Here is a 23,565-nt window from a genome sequence, read left to right as displayed (position 1 = left end):
ATGGGACCTGCAGACTCTGCCACATGTAGGACAGGAGGCACTTGATGGGGTAGGTAGGTGGGTAGTTTGGGAGGTGGTGATCTCCTTCCGTCATTTACCCTGGGCTTCTATTTGCTCTCAACAGATGGATTCGTGGTTCTCAATATCTCCTTGAACGTTCCTTCTCCACTTTGACCAGACTTGGGCCAAGGATTCCTACATCAGAAGGGATGTAGCAGTTTTTCAAGGAAACTTTGGGAACATCCTTGTTTTGCTTCTATTTGTGATGGAGGTCTCAAAAGAGTGGGGTGGCTGATGTTGGGCAGGGAAACAAATGTGGCCTGTCCTTGAGAGCTGTGCAATTAGAGCTTCATGCTGTGGATATAGGCCTGGGAGAAGACATTGATATTGGTTCACTTATCCTGCCAGTGGATTTGGAAAATTTTATGGAGACAGCATTGGTGGCATCTCTCAAATGCTTTGAGGTGCCTGCTTTGTCCATTATATATATATATATACAAACATACTGGAGGACAGGGGTCACTGCCATCTGGTAGGCGATGAATCTTGTATTGCACTTGAGGCCTTAACCTTCAAACACTCCTTTCCTCAGATGGCCGAAGTGTGTGCTGAGTCAATGAAGGAAATAGCAAATTTCCTCCTCACTGTCTGCCTTTGTTGAGTTGGCTCTGAAGGAATGAGAAGAGGTACACATTTTTAGTGGTTCATTGTGGCAGGCTGATTGAGGAACTTTGCAGATATTGTGTGCAAGGCCCAATCTCTTGCATGCTTCAGTGAACGACCTAATGATGAATTGAAGCTCGACCTCCAAACATATAGATAAGCAAGCATCCACTGCGCACTGCAGCTTACTAAATGAATTTGGAGTGACCTTGGTTCTGAAATAGAAATAACAAACCTTGAACTGTTTTCCTGCACAGGTTTGTTAGAGGTGAGATGCAGTATGCAGTGAGAAAAACTGAAAGAAACATTGGAGCAATAGTGCAGTCTTGTTAGACACTAGAATGTAGTCTGCTGTGGATTGGGCGGTTAAGATCATTTGCTTGCATGCCATCATGTAGTAGGTTTAAGACAGAGATGAATTTCTGCAGGGAGCCAGATTTGAGAAGGATTCTCCACTGTCCATCTTGATCAAGTCAGGTTTCTGAGGCAAAATAATAGCCATGTACAATGTTTGATGGTGCTTCCTGCATTTCTTTTGGAACTGTCACATGGTGAAGATTTATGCCCGTTGTGTCTTTAGACAGGCAGAATCCAGCCTGTGATTCAGAGAGCAGCTTTTTGGCCTCTGGGGAGAGACGGATAAAGAGGAGCCTGGTGGTGACTTTTCCCGAGGCAGACACCAGAATTACATTTGTCTCCTTTTATGAAGATGGTTTGAATATGGCATCTAAGGCAGGTTCTCCTCTTCCCAGACATGGAAACAGATTATGAAATTGTGACTGAAGTTTTAGAACTTCAGCATGAATTCCACCTGCTCTCAACTGTTTATCAGTTGGCATATGGCTTTGTCGATTTGTCTGGTTTGGCAGAGGTGCAGGTCCTGATAGTCTGCTGTGGAATGGAGTCAAAGGTGCTCATATCAAGGACAGAGTCACAACTGAAGAGTTTTTTTTTAATTGTCCCTTTCAGCAGACACAACTGCCTCTCTATTCTTGATAAGTTCACATTCATTCCTCACTCAGTGGAGCTGGCTTCAAGGTGTTTGGAGAATGACAGTGCTGAAGAACTTCATGGTTATCAGCAAATTCTTGGACCTTCTGTGCTCCTTAGAAGAGCTTATCACATTAAAAGTGATATCCATGCAATTTGTTGTTGTTAGCCATCTTTGAATATTTTTAGCAGATCTCCAAGGACAGAAAAAGGCAATTCAATCCCTTTTGCCTAGTCCATTCATTCAGATTATATATTTTTCTCTATCTACCAACCAGATTCTGTAGCCATTATTCCTTTGCCTAACGAAAAGACTATCAACTGACCTATCCCTGTGAGGAAGAGAGTTCAACATTTCCACCACTCTTCGCTTAAAGCAGTGCTTTCAGACATCAATTCTGAACAATTTGTTCTAACTCTAAGATTATGCCCCTTTGTTTTGGATTCTTCTACAAAAGAAATTGCTTCCCTTGTCTACTATATTGAATATGTTAACCAGAACAAAAACCTCAGTGAGTTCACCACTTAATTAGCTGTATTCAAGGACCTGGAAGTCTAGTTTATTCAACCTATTCCCATTATTTAACCTTTTAAGCCAGATATTCTTCTGATAAACATGTTGGATCCACTCAAAGGCCAATACAAATTCACCAGAATAATATTCTTCTACAAGTTACTCCGGATGATGTCTAACCAGATTTTCATTACGTCACTTCTGCCCTGTTATATTCCAGCCCCTTTGTGAAAAAGTCTGACATTCCAGTAGTCTTCTTATTTTTCATTCCTATGTCCCTTAACCTGTAAATTCTGTATCTGAATCCTTAATTATCTTTCCTCAACCACAGTTCTCAAATTTTCACCATTAGAAAATACTCTGATCTATCCAGTTCTGATGAAGGGCTGTTGACCTGAATGAATAACTCTGTTTCTCTTACCACAGATGCCATTTCACCTGCTGAGTATTGCAGCATTTACTATTTTTATTTCAGATTTCCAGCATCTGCAGTTTTCTTCTGCTTTCCAATCTATCATTGTTAGATGCAAAGTAATGACCTCATGCTTTCTCACATGTGCCTTAATATTGCCTACTTACTTAACCTATTAATGTTCTCCCACAACAGTCTGCTTCCATTTATTTACTGTGTCACATAAACTTACTTTTGTCGACAAACTTTGGTAACTGGCTTTTCTTTTTTCTAACCATGTAATTTAAATCTATATTGAAAAGCTAAAAGCTGAGGTATCAAAACAAATCCCTAGGAACATTGACAGAACATTCAGCCAATTTAATTGCATTGTCTATTCAATAAAAGTGAAATATTACTTTTCCATAATTTAGTCTCCTACCTCCAAAGTAATTCCCTGTCCTGTAGGTTGCCTCTAATTCCATGTGTTTTTTCAGTGCAACATCTTGATTTCGATGTCAGGTGGTTGTGGTCCTGCATATTTCAAAAGGAGCTTTACAGTCAGTTTGATGGTGCAATGGAAGCTTCAGAAAACTTTACCACAGTGACTGATTCACTTTATATGCGTGTGCATTTTTTAACATAATCAAAACCAGCCCAAGTGATAAAGTAAGAAGATAAAGTGATTAAAAGGTAAAAAGTGTTTTTTTTGATGTAATGCCAGTTTGAACTACCATATTTGCAACAGATAAAAAGCAAATTTCAAGCTAAATGGGTAAACCATAGTGTAGATCTTGTCCATGCAAGTTGAAAGTCTGGACAACTGTCTTGAGTTAGTTTGCATAGGGTTACTTGAGCCTCATCCTGTCTTTCTTCGCCTAAATCTATTGGCATAACCAGTTATTCCCTTCTCTTTCATATGCTTGTCCAGCCTTACCTTAAGTACATCTATATAATTTGCTTCAACTTTGACCACTCCCTATGGTACCGAGTTCCATATTCTCATCACTCCTTGGGTAAAGTTTGTTTTGAATTCGCTATTGGATTTCTGGATGATGATCCTTTAATGATGGCCTGTGCATATGCTCTTCCCCACATGTGCAAGCATTCTCTCCAAGTCCATTCAATCAAAACCTTTCATAATTTTAAAGACCTCCACTAGATATCCTTCACCTTTCTTTTCTCAGTCTTTTTGAGCTTTTCCTGTTATGTCTTTATTTGCATTGCTGGCATCGTCCTTATAAATCTCTGCACCCTTTCCAGTACTTCATTTTCCTTCTTACAGTATGGTGTCCAGAACTGGACACAGTATTCTCGTGTGGTCTAACCAAGGTTCAATATAGATTTAGCATTGCTTACCTACTTCTCAGTCCTATTCTTACAGAATACTAGTGCATAGTTTGCTTTTTTAAAATCACCCTGCTAACCAACGGTGCACATTTTGATGATTGGCAAGTCAAAACCAAAATTGCAATTTGGCAGAAATTTTGGATTCTACAATATTAGGCATCTACCACAATATTTGAGCCTGGGCATTCAGTGTCAAGCATGGCCCAGCTCACCCCCACACATTGAATCACCCTCTCTCACACATTACAACGAGTTCCCCGGTTTCGGATGCCCAGTCTGAAAACGAGGGAAAGAGAGACAATGGCAGTGCAAGGGAGGGAGCACATAGTGGGATTTGTCTGCACAGGCCAAGGTCAACCTCCATCAGAAAGAGGGAGAAATCGTGAGAGTGGCGGACTGCCTGTGGAGGTTTCAGGGAGTCAGCCCACCCCAAACATGAGGAGCAGTCGGCAGGCCAGTGAGACCCGTTCTCAGGGATGCAAAAGGGTAAGTGTTGGGGCTGGACCTCCCCAGCCCTGATGTGAGAGGGAGCGAAACTACCCTACTGCTCTTGGGGCCTTGTTGCCCCACACACTTCTGAGTCCTTGTTGACAGCTGAGGAAGACAGCAGTTGCTTCTCCACAGGGACTACAAAGCAGTGTCACTTGCAGGCATAAAATGTTTTGTTTTAAAGCATAATAAGTCTTTATGTAGTTTAAGCTGTTTATTCTCCAGAAATGAATATACTTGTGGACTTTGGCAAACTGCCATAATTGTCCACAACTCAGCCACAACGTTAAGTTCACCTTGCAGTTTGGGTAGGACCCTGGTGATTGGTGTACTTATGCTCCAATATCCTTGTCTTCTTCTACCCCACCTACACTTACATCTCCATGTAAGAAATGACCTTCTCATTCTTTTTACCAAGATTGATTATGCACATTTATCTCTGTGGAAATTTATTTCCCAACTATTTCCCAATCTGCAAGATTGTTATCCAGTGGCAACACTTGTGGGCTGGCCCCCAGCACATTCTCAGTAATTCAAAAAGACGCATTTCAATGTGTGCTTCAATGTACATGTGACTAATAAATAAATATCTTATGTAATTTGTTATATTCCTCCTCATGATTGATTTTCCCTCATCTAAAAATTTAGAATTTTTTATTCCAAAATCTAATTTGTCAATGTAAATTATGAGCAACTGCGTTGCTAGCACTCCTCTTCAGTCGTCACTCAGGATCAAGGATGACCTCATTCCATGCCAGTTGTGTGGGTTCTGGTGCCTGACGAAGCCAGTGTGGGACCTGCACACCATGCCTCAGGAGGCGCTTGACAGAATGGCAGCAGGTGAGTTATTTGGAGGTGGTGCAATCCTTCCATCACTTATTCTGGGCTTCTGTGTGCTCCCGACAAATAGACTCAAGGTTCATCCTGGCTGCTCCTTCTGAGTGGTTAAAGGCCAATGATTTCCACATGTCAGTGGCAATGTTAAGCTTTGTCAAGTAGGCTTTGCGGCCATCCTTGAATCACTGCTGCTGCATGCAAGATAATCCCTTGCCATGACAGAACTTGGAACAGAGTGTCTGCTTTGGGAATCTGATGTTGAGCAATTATGGCCTTGTGCCAGGGGTGGTGGCCTGAGAGAGAATGCTGACATCAGTTTTCTTATCCTGCCAGCTGAACCCAGCAATGGTCCCTGTGGAACAGCCAGCCAATCTTCATCCAATGTGAGTGGTTATTCCTACTTTCTACCTTCTATCCTGAAGTGAGCTAGCAATCAATTCTACTAGTCATCCCCAACTCTGCAATCTTTGAATTCATTGGTTTAGGGTAGATAGTCAGAGTCCTATTCCCAGGGTGTGAATGTCAAATACTAGAGGGCATGGATTTAAGGTGAGAGGGGTAAACTTTAAAGGAGATTTTCTCGGCAAGTTCTTTGACATAGAAAGTGGTGGATGCCCGGAACATTCTGCCGGGGTGGTAGAAGCAAACATGATGGCTACCTTATCAAAGATATTTTGAAATTCAAGATAAATTACATTTAGATAAATTACATGTACTTTTTACGTGACTTCAAAAAATTCAACAAACAAGGTTTTCCCTTTTGAAATCTATTATGGTACTTTTTATTTCCAGATTTTTTTCTCCTTTTATGGGAATTTCACTCTCTCTCCAACCACCAATATTATGCTGACTGGTCTATAATTCCCTGGGTGTGTTTATCTCTTCTTAAGTACAGGTATTTTAGCTCTCTGCCCATCTCATGCTATTTTACCTCTTTCTAATAAATTATCAAATGCGTGTAGCCATCTCTCTGTTATCTCTTTCGATTATTTTAAATTGCTTGGATGCAATCCATCCGGACTAGACAGAGAAGATTAAGGCGGACCTTACAGTTAGCCGCAGAATCGCTTGAGTTTGTGGGGGAGGAGGAATTTAGTGCTTATATCACTGCCGACATGGAGTCAGAAAGAAGTATTCGAAACACAAAACAAAATTCGCATCTGCAGCGCAAAATTCACCAGACTGGAAATAGGGAACAAGTCTCGCGCAGAAAAGAGTGTCATTCCAGAGTTCCTTATCCTCAACCTCTATCAATACATAAATCATCACACTTTTAAAATCGCAGTTACCGGCAGTCCGATTAACATTGTCCTGCTTTTATGACTATGGTGATTTCGGAACGTGGGTAGTTGACGAAATGACAGGATCTCACTCGTTCACATTATCCTGGAGCAATGCTTGACGTATGGATTACTAAACGTAAATACAGAACGCTGCTCGCTGATTCTCAAAGGAAAGTGAAGATTTTGAGGTAAAGAAAGAGCGAATGATTACTCTGGGATTTAATAATGTCATTGATCTGGAATATCATAGTGTCAGAAACGGTGAGCAGATAAAGTGAAAAGTTTCAAGTTGTTTTACAGTGGAAGTGAAAGGGTCCGGGAGTGGCTGCCCCAGGTGTTCTCACGTCTGGGACAGCCACTAGAATTAGTTCAAACGAAAGCACCGCTTGCTTCCCCCGAGAGAAAGGGTAAAATGTGCCTTGGTGCAGCGACCGGTTCTTGAGTCCTTCAGGCGTGATAAACACAGCGCACAGGGCAGCCTCCCGCCCGAGTGAATGGGCAACTTCCATCAAGCGGTGCTCACCGACACTGACTCCTGTTGTTAGCTAACAAGTGCTAATTGTTTACAAGGCTAAGAAATATAAATGCTGCGGTAATAACAAAATCCCAGTTAGCTCTGTTGCAGCTGGCCTGTAAGTCAAGTTCATCTGTGTCTAATCGCTTCTCCTGGGGACAGGGCAAGAGCATTAAGCGGTTCAAGTGGCATATGAGAACTGCAGCAAATAATGATTAAATCCTCAACTGTCTCTGTTACGTTTTGCATTGACTCAACGTCTCGACTAGCAAATTATACACTAACATAAAAAACAGACATTGTCTTACGTGTGTAAAACTTCAGTTATCGGCCACGATTTAAAAAATGCAAGAAGCTAGAATCTAACTATCATGCCCGCTTTATATTACTGACCTAGGCGCTATGCGTTGTTACTCAGTGTTAATGAATCGCCCCCTGGTTAAAGTTTCCGCTGCCTGCTCATCTAGAGTATGCTGCAGCTCGGGTGTTCTTACTGGCTCCTGGAAGTTTGTTGGACCATGAAGCCTGGTGCTAATAATTATACCACAATATTGCAGATGAAGCGTTCTTTTTGGCTTTAAAAAAGCTAATATGGATAGATGATCCCTCTTTTTAAAATGCAGGTTAAAGTGATATGTTATGATCGCTCTGAGTGCAGTCTGAAGGCGCCTTAAAGTCGTCCTTTCAGTATTTACCTCTCCGGCATTCTCTGACCATTCAGTGCAGTGAGTGACATAACGAGACCCAGCCTGAAATATCACCAGGACTCTTAAACCGCAGGTAGCAACAGACCGAAAGGTCAACTCCCGGAGTCGAACAAAAAAATACTCATTTTCATCAGTTTATGTGTTATCAAAATCCAGGTTAAACGATCGCCTCAGCTTTCCACCGAGATGACACAGTCGGTGTTTAGAACCGCCGTGGAAAACGACTCGCCTCTAAATTAAACATCTCGCTTTAATGTTAAATTCCTGCTCGGGATCGACAGGCATAAACAAGCCAAGTGCCCCACATACCTTCGACACAGGGAATCGGCCAGCGTGGTTCAGGAGCCGCGCAGAGCTGCTGTTAGAAGAGTTTTTATTTCACTCTCGCTTTACCCATTCCGGGAGCTGCTCGCCGGTAGGTTAGCACCGTGCTGGTGGCGTTCCCCCACATCCGTGTAGAAACGTGCCCATTCCCCTCTGAGATTAGACCGTTCACAAAGAGATTACTCTGCTATCAAGGTACGTACTGACGTCACTCCATCAATCCTCAAATTATCCTGCAACCTGGCGATTAAATACCTTTAAATAGTCTGCTCTGTTTCATCTGCACTTCGATTGCAACTTTCCAGCATACTTCACATTGACTGTTCTGCTTCGCCCCGGCATCCGCGACTGGCATTGATTTTTTACACTTGTAATTTTATCAAGGCACTGCGGTTGCTAATCCCAGAGTGTTTCCAGGGATCGGTGCCTAGTTGCGCGTCCTTCCTGTTGTTGCGAGATTGATTTTCTGACATTCGACGACCCCTAGTGAGCGCAAAAGGTTGACAGCAATCTCCCTGAAGACAGATCCCACTGTCAGGGATTTCACAGAGCCCGCAGTCCTGCCACAAATCCCGTTTCGGTGTGCACACTTGTTCTGATTAAGTGGATGGGCACGCAGTAAGTTAAAACAAAGGCGTAGACACGCTGGCTTTCGACTGAAAATATGTCAAAGAAACAAAACAAAAATCAAATGAAATAATTAAGTCCTGGGAATGAATGTTATCAACTGGTAAAGAGGTTAGTTACAGTTCGAGGATCATTATGCTTACCTGAAGGAGCACTTTCATTAAGTTAGCTAGGAAGGATGAAATGATGAAGATCACTGTCAAGAAGGTCTTGCACCCAGGTATCTCCATTCCCAATCTCAGAAAGTATTCGTGGAGAAGGAACGGCTTTCGATCGTCCTTTGATCGCGGCCAATGTGACAGCCATTTCATAGCAAATGCTCGCACAATATCGTAAGGAATATATAGAAATGATGCCAGGAAGAGAACACCCGGCCCTACAAGTTATGAAGACTCATTCCCACCCGCAGCCACCTAAGAAAGGCAGTCTCCTCAAAAATCCACTAATTTAGAAGGAAACTTGAAAATACCTCTCCCAACCACATTAGACAATCAACGGTAAACCAGGGAACTACGTTGCCTATCATTGTCTACCTTTTATCTGTATTTTACATGCAATAATCATCATCCTAGCCAAGAAGTGAGGCATAAGAGAGACTGCAGATGCCGGAATCTGAAGCAACAAAAAAAAACTACTGGTGGAACTCAGTGGGTCAGGAAGCATCTGTGGAGGCATGGTCGACATTTTGAGACCCTGGATCAGGACCAAGAGTGCAGAAGGGAGAGAGCCACTATAAAGAAGTGGGAGGGAGGGGTGAGGCAAGGACTGGCAGGCAATAGGCAGAACCAGATGAGGAGGTGGATGATGGGTGGATAGAGCCAGGTGGAGGGGAGCGGCATTGTCAGGAGACAGGCTGTTTGGTGGGTGATAGGTAGAGACAGATAAGGAGAGAGAATAGAAGGGGCAGATGGAGCCAGGTGGGGGTAGGGGAGGTGGCAGTAGAGACAGAGGCTGGCAGCTGATAAGTGGAGACACAAGAGGCTGCAGATGCTGGAATCCGATGTGAGGAATGTGATGTGAAGGATGGTGGACACATGGAACCAAGTGGGGGAGGGCAATGAAAGTGGACGACCAGGAGGGTTGGGGGGGGGGGGAGGGGTGGTGGGTGAGGATGGAGGACAGAAGAAGAGATAAAGGAACACAATGGGTTGTGGGTTACCTGAAGCTGGAAAATTCAATGTTGATGCCATTGGGTTGTAGACTAGCCAGGCGGAAGATGAGGCGCTTTTCTTCTAGTTTGTGTTTGGCCTCGCCCTGGAAGTGGAGAAGGCTGGGGACTGACAGGTTTGGTGTGGAAATGGGAAGGGGAGTTTAAATGGCATGCAACTGGGAGGTCAGGATGCCCATTGCAGACAGAAAGTAGGTGTTCTGCAACATATTCAGTCTGTCTGCACTTGGACTCCCTGCTGTCGAGGAGGCCACAGCAAGAGCACTGCATGCAGAAGGCAAGGTTGGAGGAGATGCATGTGAATCTTTGACTTAGAACTGAGGCAGCTCTCTTTTGAATGTAAGCAGAGAATCAGCACTTCCTGCAGGAGCTGGCAACAAGTCACATGCCAATCTGTTTGAACCCACCCAAAAACATCAGGAGGGTAAAAAGAGGATGTGAGACAAGCTATGGTAAAGCAGAATACAGTACAAATATATTCTATATTAATAGCAAAAGAGTAACTAGGGAGAGAATAGGTCGCCTTAAGGATCAATGTGATCGTCTATGTGTGGAGGCACTGAAGTGGGTAAGTTCTTAAATGAATATTTCTCACCTATATTCACTGAGGAGAAGGTCATGGAGGCTAGAAAATTCAAGGAAGATAATAATGATGTCCTGAAACATTTTGACATTACAAAAGAGGAGGTACTGGCAGTCCTCAGGGATATAATGGTGGATAAATCCCTGGGACCTGAGCAGATGTATCCTTGGACATTATGGGAAGCCATGGGAGAAATTGCTGGGACTCTGACAGAAATATTTGTATCATTGTAGCCATGGGTGCGGTACCGAAAGACTGGAGGGTGGCTAATGTTGGGCTTTTATTTAAGAAGAGCTGCAAGGACAAGCCTGGGAACCACAGGCCAGTGAGCCTTACATCAGTGGTGAAAAAGTCACTGGAGGTGATTCTGAGAGACAGAATCTACCTGCATTTGGAAAGGAAAGGACAGATTAGAGATAATCGGCATGGCTTTGTGTGTGGGAAATCGTGTCTCACGAATTTGATTAAGATTTTTGGAAACATGACCAAGAGGATTAATGAAAGGGGGGTGGTGCATGTTGACTCCATGGCATTTCGCAAGACCTTTAACAAGGTCCTGCATAGCAGACGGGTCTGGAGGGCTAGATCACATGGGATCTAGGGTGAGCTGGCTAATTTGACACAAAATTGGGTTGGTGGTAGGAACCAGAGGATGGGAGTGGAGGGTTGTTTTCAGGTTGGAGGTCTGTGACCAGTGGTGTGTCACAGGGATCTGTGCTGGGTCCTCTGTGGTCTATCATCTATATTGATGATTTAGATGAGAATGTAGGTGGCATGGTTAATAAGTTTGTGGACGACACCAAAATTGTGGTACAGTGGACAGTGAAGAAGGTTATCCATGATTATAACAGGATCTAGATCAACCGAGAAAGTGGGCCAAGGAATGGCAGATGGAATTTAACTCAGGCAAGTGTGAAGCATTGCATTTTAGGAAGTTAAACCATGGCAGGACTTTTACAGTAAATGGCAGGACCCTGGACAGTGTGGTGGAATGGAGAGATCTAAGGGTACAAAGTTCCCTGAAAGTGGTGACACAGGTAGAAAGGGTGATGAATAAGGCATTTGGCAGGGCTGCCTTCATCCATCAGGGTACTGAATACAAGAGTTGGGATGTCATGTTACATGTATAAGATGTTGATGAGATCACACTTGGAGTATTATGTGCGTTTCTGGTTGCCTAGCTACAGAAAGGATGTTATTAAGCTGGAAAAGGGACAGAAAAGATTCATAAGGATGTTGCTGGGACTGGATGGTTTGAGTTATAAGGAGAGACTGGATGCTGCTTTCCCACAGCATAGGATGCTGAGGACTGACTTTATAGAAGTATATAAAATCATGGCAGGCATGGATAAGGTGAATGGTCATAGTCTTTTTCCCAGGGTAGGGGAATCTAAAACTAGAGGGCATAGGTTTAAGGTGAGAGAGAAGAGATTTAACAGGGACCTGAGGGGCAAGTCTTTCACACAGAAGGTGGTGGGTAGATGGAAGGAGCTGCTCGAGGAAGTGGTATAGGTGAGTACAATTGCAACATTTAAAGGATATTTAGACAGCACATGGATTGGGAAGGTTTAGAGAGATATGGGCCAAACACAGGAAAATGCAACTAGCTCTGGTAAGCACCTTGGTCGGAATGAATGAGTTGGGCTGAAGGTCCTGTTTCCATGCTATAAAATTCTATGACTCTGTAATGTCCTTTAATGGCCTTTTAAAGTCCAATGGATCTTTGACTATTACTATCAGCATGGCTCAGTTATCAGCACTGTTGCCTTTAGAACAGTAGAAAAGAACAGTACAGGGATTCTCTGAATAAGAAGGTTGAGATTCCCACACCAGAGAACTGGGTACAAAAATCTAGGCTATGCTGCAATGCGGTACTGACAATTGGCTGCCTGGTCAGAAGTGTCATCTCCCAGTTGACTTCCTGTCTGCTTTCTCAAGTGCAATAAAATATGGCAAGTTTTTGAAGAAGAGCAGAGGAGTTATGTTTACTATTTGACCAATACTTAAACCTCAATCAACATAAGAAAAAGCAAGTTATCTGGTCATTATTACATTGTCAGGTGTGGGAGCTTGCTGTGCACAAATCAGCTGCTGCGTTTCCTTCATTACAATAGTGAGTTCACTTCAGAAGTACTTCATTGACTGTAGAGTGATTTGCGAGGATCTGGAAGGCTTGTGAAAGGCGTGGCAATTTTTTCTTTAGATAGGAAAAGCTTTTCTCATTCCTGCTGTAATTGTTTGCTATCTGCTCTACCACTTATCTCTCTGTTTGGCAAACAAATATTTTAATTTCCTTTAATTGACATATGTTGCTGTTCTCTTGAGAATTATATTCTCCTAATCTGTAGAAGTATTTTTGCTTAAGTTTAGTGTGTCATTGGATATATTTATCTTTCTACATTGGTTTTGTTTTGACACATGCCTTTTTATATTCTTGGTTCATGTCTTTTAGACTTATTGACTACTCACCTTTAATCAGCATTATCTGTTATTCTGTTTAGTATTGTCGCAAAATTAATCTTTTCCAAAGCTTCAGCTATTTTTGTAAAATTAACCGTCTTAAAATCTGGAGTTTGCATTATAAATGATGGTAGGCTTTGCCAGATTAGATTACATTGTCATTACTATTGCTCAAGTGCTCCTCCACATGGAGGTCTGATATAGTTCTTGGGTTAACATTACATTGAGTATTTTGTCTAATCCAAAACTCATTACTTGCACCAATGCAATGGCAATAAAACATGTTTTAGTTAATCTGCTTTCTTTGTTAGATGGTTCACCATCACACTGATTGATGCAAGAAAATGGGAAATAATCACAAAATCCATTCTGGATTTGTGGCCAGTGAATGACTAAGTATATTGTTGATAGTGTTTTCCAGGAACTTAAATCTAACTGCTACTCTTTGAATAATGTTAAAGGATTTGATGCAAGATCTCAGTTTAATATCTGGTTCAAAGGACATTGTACTGAAGAATAACCAAGAACATGGGCCTGAATCCAAGCATAAGGTTTGAACCACCAATCTTTTAACTTAAGTGAAAATGCTAAGATGGCACTCAACAATAGTTTTACAATGTTGCATCATTGATGAGAACATATATAGGAAATTCCAATGATACTGCACATGATTTTCTGAACAAGTGATTTGAAAATTACATGCAAACTTCCAAGCAGGTGTCGACTCCAGCACCTTGCCAGAAAAGAAATTACCCCTTCAGAGGAAAGTAAATTAAAAAAATCTGAGATTGATCATCAAAGGGTAACTGAGTTGCATAACCTTTCTTTTAGTCTACAAGTATCATCATCAAAGTAATTTTTACACTCTGATTTCATACTGTGTATAAATAACGAATACACAACCTATATTCTGGCTCAAGTCCTCCAGTGCTTGAACACTGTGGTTCAAGTGAGTTCCACCAACTGTAACATTAATAGCTTACTCCCTGCACCAGAATGAGTATTCAGCTTACACAAAGCATATTTTTAATTTTCCTGCAAATTTCTTCTCTTACCCATCTTGTCTTGAAGTGGGCACCCCACACCAGGATCCAGTTCCAAACCTAATGAATATCATTCATGAGAATAGATAGTGATTTTAATAATCTATTTGGCTGTGGGAGTATTGCAAGTTTTTTCTCAATACTGTTCTCATGACATACAGAGATATTTATGTAGCATGAATGATTATATAGTGATCAGGAAAATCTGCACCAGTTAGATTTTAAACTATCTTCCTAGCCTGAATATACATCAATACAAGCACCTAGATAGAAACCACTGGCTCAAAATGATTTTTTTTCTTTATTCTTGAGCAGCTAACAAGATTCTTACACTTGACAGTCCTACAAGGGGGTGCGAGAACATTGGCCTGGTAATGAGAATGCTGTTGTAATGACATGCTCCTGCAAGAACTGATAACCCAAGTAATGAAGCGATGTGTATTTGATGTAGACAGCCCTCCTGTTATGCAAAGAACGTTCTGTGAAGGTGTCTGGATAAATTAAGTGTTTATCTTAAAAAGAAGCACAAAAGCCAGCAGGGGAATGACAATAAATTTATTTTGCTAAGCATTTAAGCATGAGAAAATATTGCAGCTGTAGTAAATAAACACACAGAATTAATAGAGGATATAACAAATTGAACATTTAAATGAAGAGCAGGGTTATGCAAGTTGTACGTTTCTTGGTGGGGCGATAATATATTTCAGGAAGGAATTTTCAGAGGTTGAATTGGAAGGTCTTATTCCCCTCCTCTTATACTTAAACAATATTGTCATAATAGGAAAGCACAGTGTGTGATAAGTCATAGAATTCTAAACGTAAGGAACTCACTTTTTATGAGTGCACACAATTGATTTGTTATTAAATTAGACTTGGCAAAGGATATATTTGCTGGAGGAGTGAATAAAATTGGTATTAAGTATCATATAAAAATTAAATTTTCAGTGATTTTGCATGATACATCAGACAAGCAGTTAAAGTATTTCTATATGAATGGGTGGTATCTGCAATGTACCATCTGCTTTCCTAATGATTCCAGTTGACCACCAGATGTACAATGAGAACCACTCTCCTGGATTGGATAGCAACATTGCTGAGGAAATGCTAGAGTATGTTACGAAACCTGGTAAAGAAATATCTCGATCCTAATAATTGTACAATGGTCCCTGTTAAGATGTATGTGTTAAATAAGGACAGAGTCAGATTGAACTGTGTTTCCTATTTCTCAGACAATCCCTCGAGATTAAGGATAACTTGTTTCCATTCCAGTTTTGTGATTTCTGAGGTAGCTAAAGTGGGAACTACAGACTCTTCCACAGATGAGGCAGGTTGTGGCTGACTGTGGTATGGGTAGGTGGGTGGTTTGTGAAATGGTTGTTCTTTCCACTGTTTATGCAGAGCCTCTGTGTGCATCCAGTGCAAGGACTCAAGATTTCCAATACCATCCCGAATGTTCCTTCTCCACTTTGGGCGGTTGTGGAGTAGAGATTCCCAGATGTCAGTGGTCTATCACCATGTCACTGACAGCTTTTATCTGAGGTCAAATGTGAAGTAAGAACACATGAGAACTATGCAATTCTCATTGGAGTTAATGCAAACATTATTCAATACTTTTATGAAAAAGGAGGAAACGGGACAAAAGTGTACTTCCTACTTATCCCCCTTCCATTTTCTTCTTTATATCTCACTGCCTAAAGGTGCTGAGTAATCCTTGGAACACTTAAGGTCGGTGTTAATACTCTGCCACCACTTCAGCTGATCTCAGCTAATTCAACACAGAACAAGGATTAAATCTTGCTGCTCAGTATGATTCAGTTACAATTAGGGCCTTTGTCTACATGTTTATCATATTTAATTTCTGTTTACTGCTTTTGAATTTCGATGGTTGAACAGAATAACTAGTCTCACTGTGCTTCTTTGTTGTAGCACTGCTAACTTTTATTACATGCCATTTTGATTTGCAATATTATGTTGCTACATTCAAGTTCTGAAGCCAGGCTTTATACATTGTCTGATGAATGCTTAAGAAACCACCAACAAACCTGAGCAATGATTTACCACATGTTCCACTGTCTGTTTCTTTTGTCTACAGTCAATTTAAAGAGAAGCAGAAGCTAGCATCAGCATATGGTAAAGGACATATACACATGAAAGAATGCTGTTGCTGCAGTACATCTATAGAAAAACTCTTGGAGTTGAATTAAAATGTGACAAGTACAATACTTAAGTGGAAAGCAGGTTTATACAAATTGCGTTATACATGTTATAATGGGGGGGGAAAGTTAATGGAATCACTGAAAGAATTTCTAAGAGCTGAATCATAAAGTCTTAAATCTATCTTCATGTTATATATGAAGGCAACACAGTAACAGTCCTGGAGAACACATTAACTGTTTAATTTTTTTATTTGTATAAGTAATAATCATTTCCTAGCCAAGAAGTTGAGCCAGCTCTCTTTTGAATGTAAGGAGATAGTCAACGCTTACTGTTGGGATCAGCAACATGTTAAACAGCGAATTTCTTGGGAATCCACTTGAACATCTCTCAAAGCATTTTTCAATGACTGTTCATGGTCCAATAGGCCATTTTCTATCAATATAGCCAACTTAAGTACACACAGAAACTTAAGCACAAAAGCTAGGCTGAAAAATTAGCAAACTCATTTATTCATTATGGATGATGGACTATTATTTCGTCCCTAGTTTTTTGTTTACTTTTCATTAAAGGACCAGATTTTTTGATATACTTCCACCAGGGAGCCACCCCACAGAGAGTACACGTTGAACATTTCAACAGTACTTCCAGTAATTCTCCGATCACCCAGTTTGAATACCATATGCAACAAAACTGGAATTTCTGATACGTATTTTCAGGATGAGATTTTCCAGTCTTAGAGAAGTCATTTGCTTCTCCTAAGGGTGGCCCAGCATTAGTTAATGGCTACCCATTTTCTCTGGTGGTTTTTTCTTGGATCGTTATTGAGCTGTTATCTTATTCAGTGGTGGGGGGGGAAACGGGAAGGAATGTTGTTCCCATCAAATTATTTTAGGCTATTTCAGATCACTAACTTTTTGCTTGAAATGGCAAAGATTAGAAATATAATAGGTTTTAAACAATTATGGAGGCAAGGAAAGAGTATAAAGGGAGAAGAAAACAGAAGTGAGGATCTATGATGGAGTGATTATATAACTAATGGATGATGGCACAATGCAAAGGGAGTGGTAATGGGACAGTCAAGAGACAAAAAACTGGGTCTTAGAAGAGGTGTAAATGGAATTAGCAGAATTATTATTAGCACCTCTGTTCAGAAAAGTGGAAGAAGTGCTTATAATCAGACATTGTTGAACTCAATTTTGCCTCCAGATGGCTTTATAAAGTACTTAATTAGAAGATGGGATGTTATTTCTCAAACTTCTGCTGATCTTTATTAGAATGCAGGAAACCAAAGACAGAGAGCTCAGTATTGGATGGCTGGAGAATCAAAATGTCAAGTGACCAAAGGTTCAGGATGACTGTTGCAGATTAAACCAAAATGTTAAGCAAAATGGTTACCCAATTTAAATTTGAATTCTCCAATGTAGAGAAGATTACATTGTGCGGAAGATTACATTGTACAGAGAATGCAGTTCACCAAATTAAAAGTACAAATGTGTATTTGTTTGGCAGCAGGATTCCTAGATTGTAAACTACATTTAATACAATGGGTAATTCTCTTAATTAAATATTTTGTTATCTTCCTGTTTGGTAGCATTAGTCACTCTCCCGCCCACTGAGTTCGAACCAATTATCTGCTTCATGGAAAGAGCAATCTGCCAGATGTTTAAAATACAACAATACATCAATGAATAAAATACATCAATGTCAACATTTGAACAGGGCTTGGTAGTAACAAAGTAAACCACAGTAAGTTTGTTTAATAAACTGTTCGCTACAAGTTAGTTTAGAATATAACAACACGAAAGAAATATAAGAAACCTAACTGAGTGCAAGTTATTATTTGCGATTGTTTTAATATAAAGCTGATAGAAGTTTATTCCCCTCTCCTAATCATTATGTACTTTGAATCATTTGCTGTCAGAAAGGACATGTAAGTTCCTTCCAGGCTTTAGTTCCTTTTGCCTGTGTTACTTGGAGCCATGGAATAATATTCTTGCTAATTTTCTTGACATTTCCTTTCTCCTGCGGGGAAGCACTTCACCTCTGCTCTGTGTTACTCTAGGCAGTCATGATGCCCATTTTATCACAGCATAACATTATGCATGATGTGCTGTATCACTGCACTGCCACGTTTAACAATTCAGGATATTCTGTTTCTGCTTATTGTTGTGCAGATTAGCTGCCCAGATAATTAAAAGCTGAAGAAACGTGCTGGATGAAAGAGTACTCCACCAACTGGCATAGCATGGCAAAAACAGATCAGAATGATTTTAATTCTCTGCCCTTGTGGGAACAGAGTGGGTGTAGCTGAATAGTCACAATGCTGCACTTAACAACCTTAACCCTCTGTGACCCTGCACTTTGCTCATCCAGGTCCCTACCTGAAGCAGCTGAGAGCCTGGTACCCAATGATATCAAAGATGGAAGCAGTACACAGTGCTCGACCTGCTTCACACTATCGGGTGGTAGGTACCTCACACAGGAACATAAATGGGAAACTTTAACTCTTTTTCTTTCCCCACAGACGCTGCCTGACCCGTTGAGTTCCTCCAGCTGTTTGTTTTTTGCTCCAGATTCCAGCCATCTGCAGTCTCTTGTCTGACCATGAGGCTTTGCCCTGAGCGATACAGCTTTGTCCCATGCACCAAAGGAGTGCCTAGTGTATAGGTAAGTGGTAGAATCTGTGGGGAGTTGAGGGGAATGTGGGGAGAATTGGTTACAGGGAAAATTAGTGTGGGAATGGGATTGCTCTGTGAGCTAGCATTTCCTCGATGAGCTAAATAACCTTCTTCTATGTCATAAGAAAACATGGAAATATGTAAATACTCTTCCAGACATCTCTGCACGTCTGTAGCAATTGGCGACTCTGGCCCTAGCAATCATATTAGTGAATCTGCTGTCCACATCCATCCCAGAATGCTATGATCACTATGGACAATTCTACCAAAGCCAATGATCCAATAACATAAACAGCAGCAATAGGGGCTGACTATTGCTGCACAGAGGCTTCAGATAAGGCTGTAGGGCTGTAGGTAGCAGCTCTCAGGAGGCATGGCTGACAACCTCTTGGAATTCATGTCTCACCCGGATTGGCTGTGAACTGCCGCGTCTGGGACCATGCAGGTAAATGCCGGCATTTCTGGAGGCTTCTCCACATCCAGGCCCTCGCAGGAAAATTGGGAAAAGTGAAGAGGGGGAAGGGTCCACAAGTCTTGGAAAGGCCAGGCAGCATCAAACAACTGGTTGCACCTCACACCACCGTGTTACCAAACTACCCAAGTGTGTGATTGCATAAAGAAGGTGAAAAGGTGCTAAAAGATGGAATGTGGTGACCTGGCTTGCTACCAGCAACACTCGTTGGTCATTTGCCTGCTGCAGCTATACCTATAGCTTCCTCCCCTGTCTACCTGAGGATCTGGGCAGTGACTGACACTCCTCAGTTATCGGGAGGCAGCTACTCCAGCAGAACGGGACTTTGTGGTTGTTGTTAAGGGTTGTGCAGGAATGCAGAGCAGCTTCTTATACCATACAGTAAAGCAACAGGTAGGTAGCTTCTGTGCAGGAAAGTAGCTCCCTGTAAAGTTTGAAAAGAGTCTGCAGAGGATTCAAATGTAACCTGCAAGAGTACAAGCAATGGGAGGTATAATTGAAATTGGAAAGCCTTTTGCTGCAGTCCCCTTTGTGATTGCTACAGAAGCAATTGGAGCAGTAGAGGATGTATTGACGTAATGGGGAGGATGCTAGTGGGGGCTGCAGTCTAATCTAGTGTATGGCGACAGGAAGGCAGAATCTTAGCTTCTCTGTTTAGGTCAAGAGACTGAAATGTTTTAAGCACTGACCCTATATTGTAGGTTATGTTACATTGCCTTCATCTCCTTTCAGGTATACAGCATTGTCTACTTGACCACTTTCTGACCATAGAGCATGCGAATGGACCTGTGTGCTGTCAGCTGCTTCACATGTACTCCTGTGCCTGTATCTGTCAATCAAGATGTACTTATCTATGATGAACTGAATTTCTGTTGAATGAACTCTTACATTGAAGACAACTTTATAAATAGTTGCCAGGACAGCCTGAAATTCTGCTTTCATATTTAGAATTAATTATTAGAAGCACATAGGCAGCTAATGAAATATCATTCAGGATTGCCTGTCAAAATGGTGCAGCTCTCCAACTGATTACATTGGTCAGGAAGCCCTCCCACCACTTGGTCGAAAACCACTGCATAATATTCAGTAAGATGGGAGCTTCAGGTCACAAGTAGGATGAACTGTAGGCTTACACTGTGGAACTCCAGTTGTATTAGGACTGGTCTAACATTTGGATTTCATTAGAATTGTCAGGTGGCAAAAAGAAGATATCTCATTCAAATTTCCCTTCTACAAACTATCTGCAAGAAATGCTTCTCCAGTTTTTTTTTGTAGGGAGGAAATGGCAAAAAACTGGAACGAATGATGGTCCAAAGAAATATAAATTCCTATAAAGACCGATCATTAAATATCATGGATAGGTACAAAGGCTGATGAAATAGTAGTTATTCTCCAGTGATATACATTTTTTGTTAGATCACAAGTGGAGTACTGGGGCAGTTCATTGCACCAGACCTTAAGAAGGGCATTTTGACCATGGAGGGAGCACAATATACATTTTTTAGAATGATATCTGAGCTCTGTGTTAAATTATAATGAGAAATTACACAAAATAGGATTAAAAACAAAACTGCAGATGCTGGAAACCTAAAATAAAAGTAGACAATGGTGGAAATATTCAGCAGGTCAGGTAGCATCTATGGAGATATATCTAGATTTAATATTTCAAGTCAATGATTTTTCATTAGTACATGTCATCAACCTGAAACATTAGTTCTGTCTCTCTCTCTCCCTCTCTCCATAGATGCTGTCTAGCCTGCAGAGCATTTTCATCATTTTCTATTGTTATTACACAAACTTGAATTGCATGCCATAGTTTTTTTAGAAGGTTATAGGTAATTTGACTAAGTTTTGAAGACAAGAGGGGAGCTGTTACTGTAATTAATTTATGTCACTTGATGAATGTAGAACTGGGGGTATCGCCTGAAAAGTACATAGAACAAAGAACATAGAACAGTACAGCACTAGAACAGGCCCTTCGACCCACAATGTCTGTGCTGATCCTGATGCCAAATTAAACTAATCCCATCTGCGTGCACAAGGTCTATATCCCTCCATTCCCTGCCTGTTCACGTGTTGTCTAAATGCCTCGTAAATGTTGCTACCGTATCTACTTCCACTCCTTCCTTTAACATATGAGGAGTGTTTGATGCCTTTGGGCCTGTTCTTGATAAGAGTTCAGAAGGATGAAGGGAAATCTCATTGAAACCTGCTGGATACTGAAAGGCCTGGATAGAGTGGGTGTAAAGAGGATGTCAACCAGGATCTCACTGAATGATGGAACAGCTCGAAAAGGTAAATAGCCTAATTCTGTTCCCATTTTCCAAAATTGCAGAAGATCTAATGAATCATATATCTGATATTATTCATTTTGACAAACTATTTTCTTTCCCAAGAAGTATTCATGGTGCCACTAGTTCCATAAATTATTTCGTCATCTGTATCTACACTTATAAAATTCAGTCATCCTTTCATCGTCTCACATCTGTACATGGGTTGCAGAACATAGCTAATTTCTTCCTCCTTCTCACAAGGTAACTTGGGCCAGTGGAAGTATCTGACTTCCAATCCAGCTGAAATCCATTAATAGGCTGCAGGCAGTAACATAGGAAAGGGTCTGTGAAGTCTAGTATAGCATTTCTTTCAGAAATGGTGTTAATCACCAGAACAGAATTAGTTAAGGTGAGAGGGAGTAACACTAAAACTGCTTGAAATGCAATCTGCTTGTTTGCTTTATTGATCTATTCTCCATAATTGCCATTTAATTAAATCATGATGATCGATCCTGGGGTTTAATTAATGTAAAAGTCAGTTGTAGAGTCTTAAACACAAGAAAAAAAGCAGCTTTAATCCCTGATTAGAGATGCAGACACTTCTGAAAGAAATTTGAACAATAATAAGCTTGAAAAATTGAACTGGAAAGTATTGGAATTGAATGGACAAAAAATCTTAGCAATGCAGATTTCATGTCCAAAATTCCAGTTTATACTCCTGGGGCATAAAACTTTGAAACAAAAGGAGCGTGAATTAATAAAATCTGCTGAACATTCTATAATAGGATCCTTACAATTGCCTGTTGCAAGGCTACTGAGCCAGATTGATACTCATTTGTTGCATTACTGATTTGATTGACACATTCTTCTGTTTCAGCGCTCCCTTCAGCCATTGCTTTGAATTAGATGAAGGAAAATGGAAACACATCAAATGTGCAAAGTTTAGACAAGGGGCAGCATAACCCATGTGTTTAGTAATTGGTGCCCAGGTGCAGAAGGAGAAGGCTGAAAAAACCCCAGAGATTCCAGATGTCAGAATGTAACTTCAAGAAGAATCACCGATTCAACTGAAAACAAACTTGCAGAAGGCCCAGGGACCTGTTACACAGTTATACCTTCCTTGTGGGCCAATCCAGTGGCAGCTACCTCTCTTCATGCATCAAGCCAGAGGTTGTGGTACATATTGGCACCAACGACATAGGTAGGAAAAGGGATGAGGTCCTGAAAAAAGACTATAGGGAGTTAGGAAGGAAGTTGAGAAGCAGGACCGCAAAGGTGGTAATTTCAGGATTACTGTCTATGCCACGCGACAGTGAGTATAGGAATAGAATGAGGTGGAGGTTAAATGCGTGGCTGAGGGATTGGAGTGAGGGGCAGGGATTCAGATTTCTGGATCATTGGGGCCTCTTTTGGGGCAGGTATGACCTGTACAAAAAGGACGGGTTGCACTTGAATCCCAGGGGGACCAATATCCTGGCGGGGAGGTTTGCTAAGGTACTGGGGAGAGTTTAAACTAGAATTGTTCGGGGGTGGGATCCGAACTAGAGAGACTGGGGAAGAGGTGTTTGGCTCTCAATTAGAGAAAGCTTGTAGTAGGTATGAGAGGGAGGATAGGCAGGTGACAGAAAAGGGACGTGCTCAGACCGACGGTTTGAGATGTGTCTATTTTAACGCAAGGAGTATTGTGAACAAGGTGGATGAGCTTAGAGCTTGGATAAATACTTGGAGCTACGATGTGGTGGCCATTACAGAGACTTGGATGGCTCAGGGACTGGAATGGTTACTTCAAGTGCCGGGTTTTAGATGTTTCAAAAAGGACAGGGAGGGAGGCAAAAGAGGTGGGGGAGTGGCACTGTCGATCAGAGAGAGTGTCACGGCTGCAGAAAAGGTGGATGTCATGGAGGGACTGTCTACGGAGTTTCTGTGGGTGGAGGTTAGGAACAGGAAGGGGTCAATAAATTTACTGGGTGTTTTTTATAGGTCACCCAATAGTAACAGGGATATTGAGGAGCAGATAGGGAAGCAGATCCTAGAAAAGTGTG

General features: G+C 41.3%; 1 protein-coding gene and 1 long non-coding RNA gene across 6 annotated transcripts in view; one reads left to right on the top strand and one right to left on the bottom strand.

Annotated features, from left to right (window-relative positions):
• The window catches only part of tll1 (tolloid-like 1), a 299,046-nt gene extending 290,441 nt beyond the window's left edge, over window positions 1–8,605 (bottom strand). The window contains exons 1-2 of one of the 3 annotated variants that reach the window (XM_052044469.1): window positions 8,048–8,605; window positions 3,001–3,092 (exon numbers count right to left, since the gene is read on the bottom strand). The gene's annotated coding sequence lies outside the window, so the exon portion shown is untranslated. The remainder of the gene's footprint in view (window positions 1–3,000; window positions 3,093–8,047) is intronic. The other 2 variants (XM_052044459.1, XM_052044478.1) reach the window with 2 other exon arrangements.
• On the top strand, window positions 5,536–23,312 carry LOC127586479 (uncharacterized). Of its 3 annotated transcripts, XR_007958696.1 has the most exons (4): window positions 5,536–5,617; window positions 18,625–18,767; window positions 19,983–21,545; window positions 22,401–23,312. It is a non-coding gene; the product is annotated as an uncharacterized LOC127586479 (long non-coding RNA). The 3 variants fall into 3 exon arrangements; XR_007958695.1 differs by lacking the exon at window positions 22,401–23,312 and having other exon boundaries at window positions 19,983–21,936; XR_007958697.1 differs by lacking the exons at window positions 5,536–5,617; window positions 22,401–23,312 and adding an exon at window positions 13,413–13,451 and having other exon boundaries at window positions 19,983–21,936.
• The last annotated feature ends 253 nt before the right edge of the window (window positions 23,313–23,565 follow it).

The sequence above is a fragment of the Pristis pectinata genome, chromosome 2 (assembly GCF_009764475.1).
Source record: "Pristis pectinata isolate sPriPec2 chromosome 2, sPriPec2.1.pri, whole genome shotgun sequence".
NCBI classification, from domain to species: Eukaryota; Metazoa; Chordata; class Chondrichthyes; order Rhinopristiformes; family Pristidae; genus Pristis; species Pristis pectinata.
The sequence above is the reverse complement of the archived record's forward strand: the minus strand, read 5'-3'. Positions and strand labels throughout refer to the sequence as shown.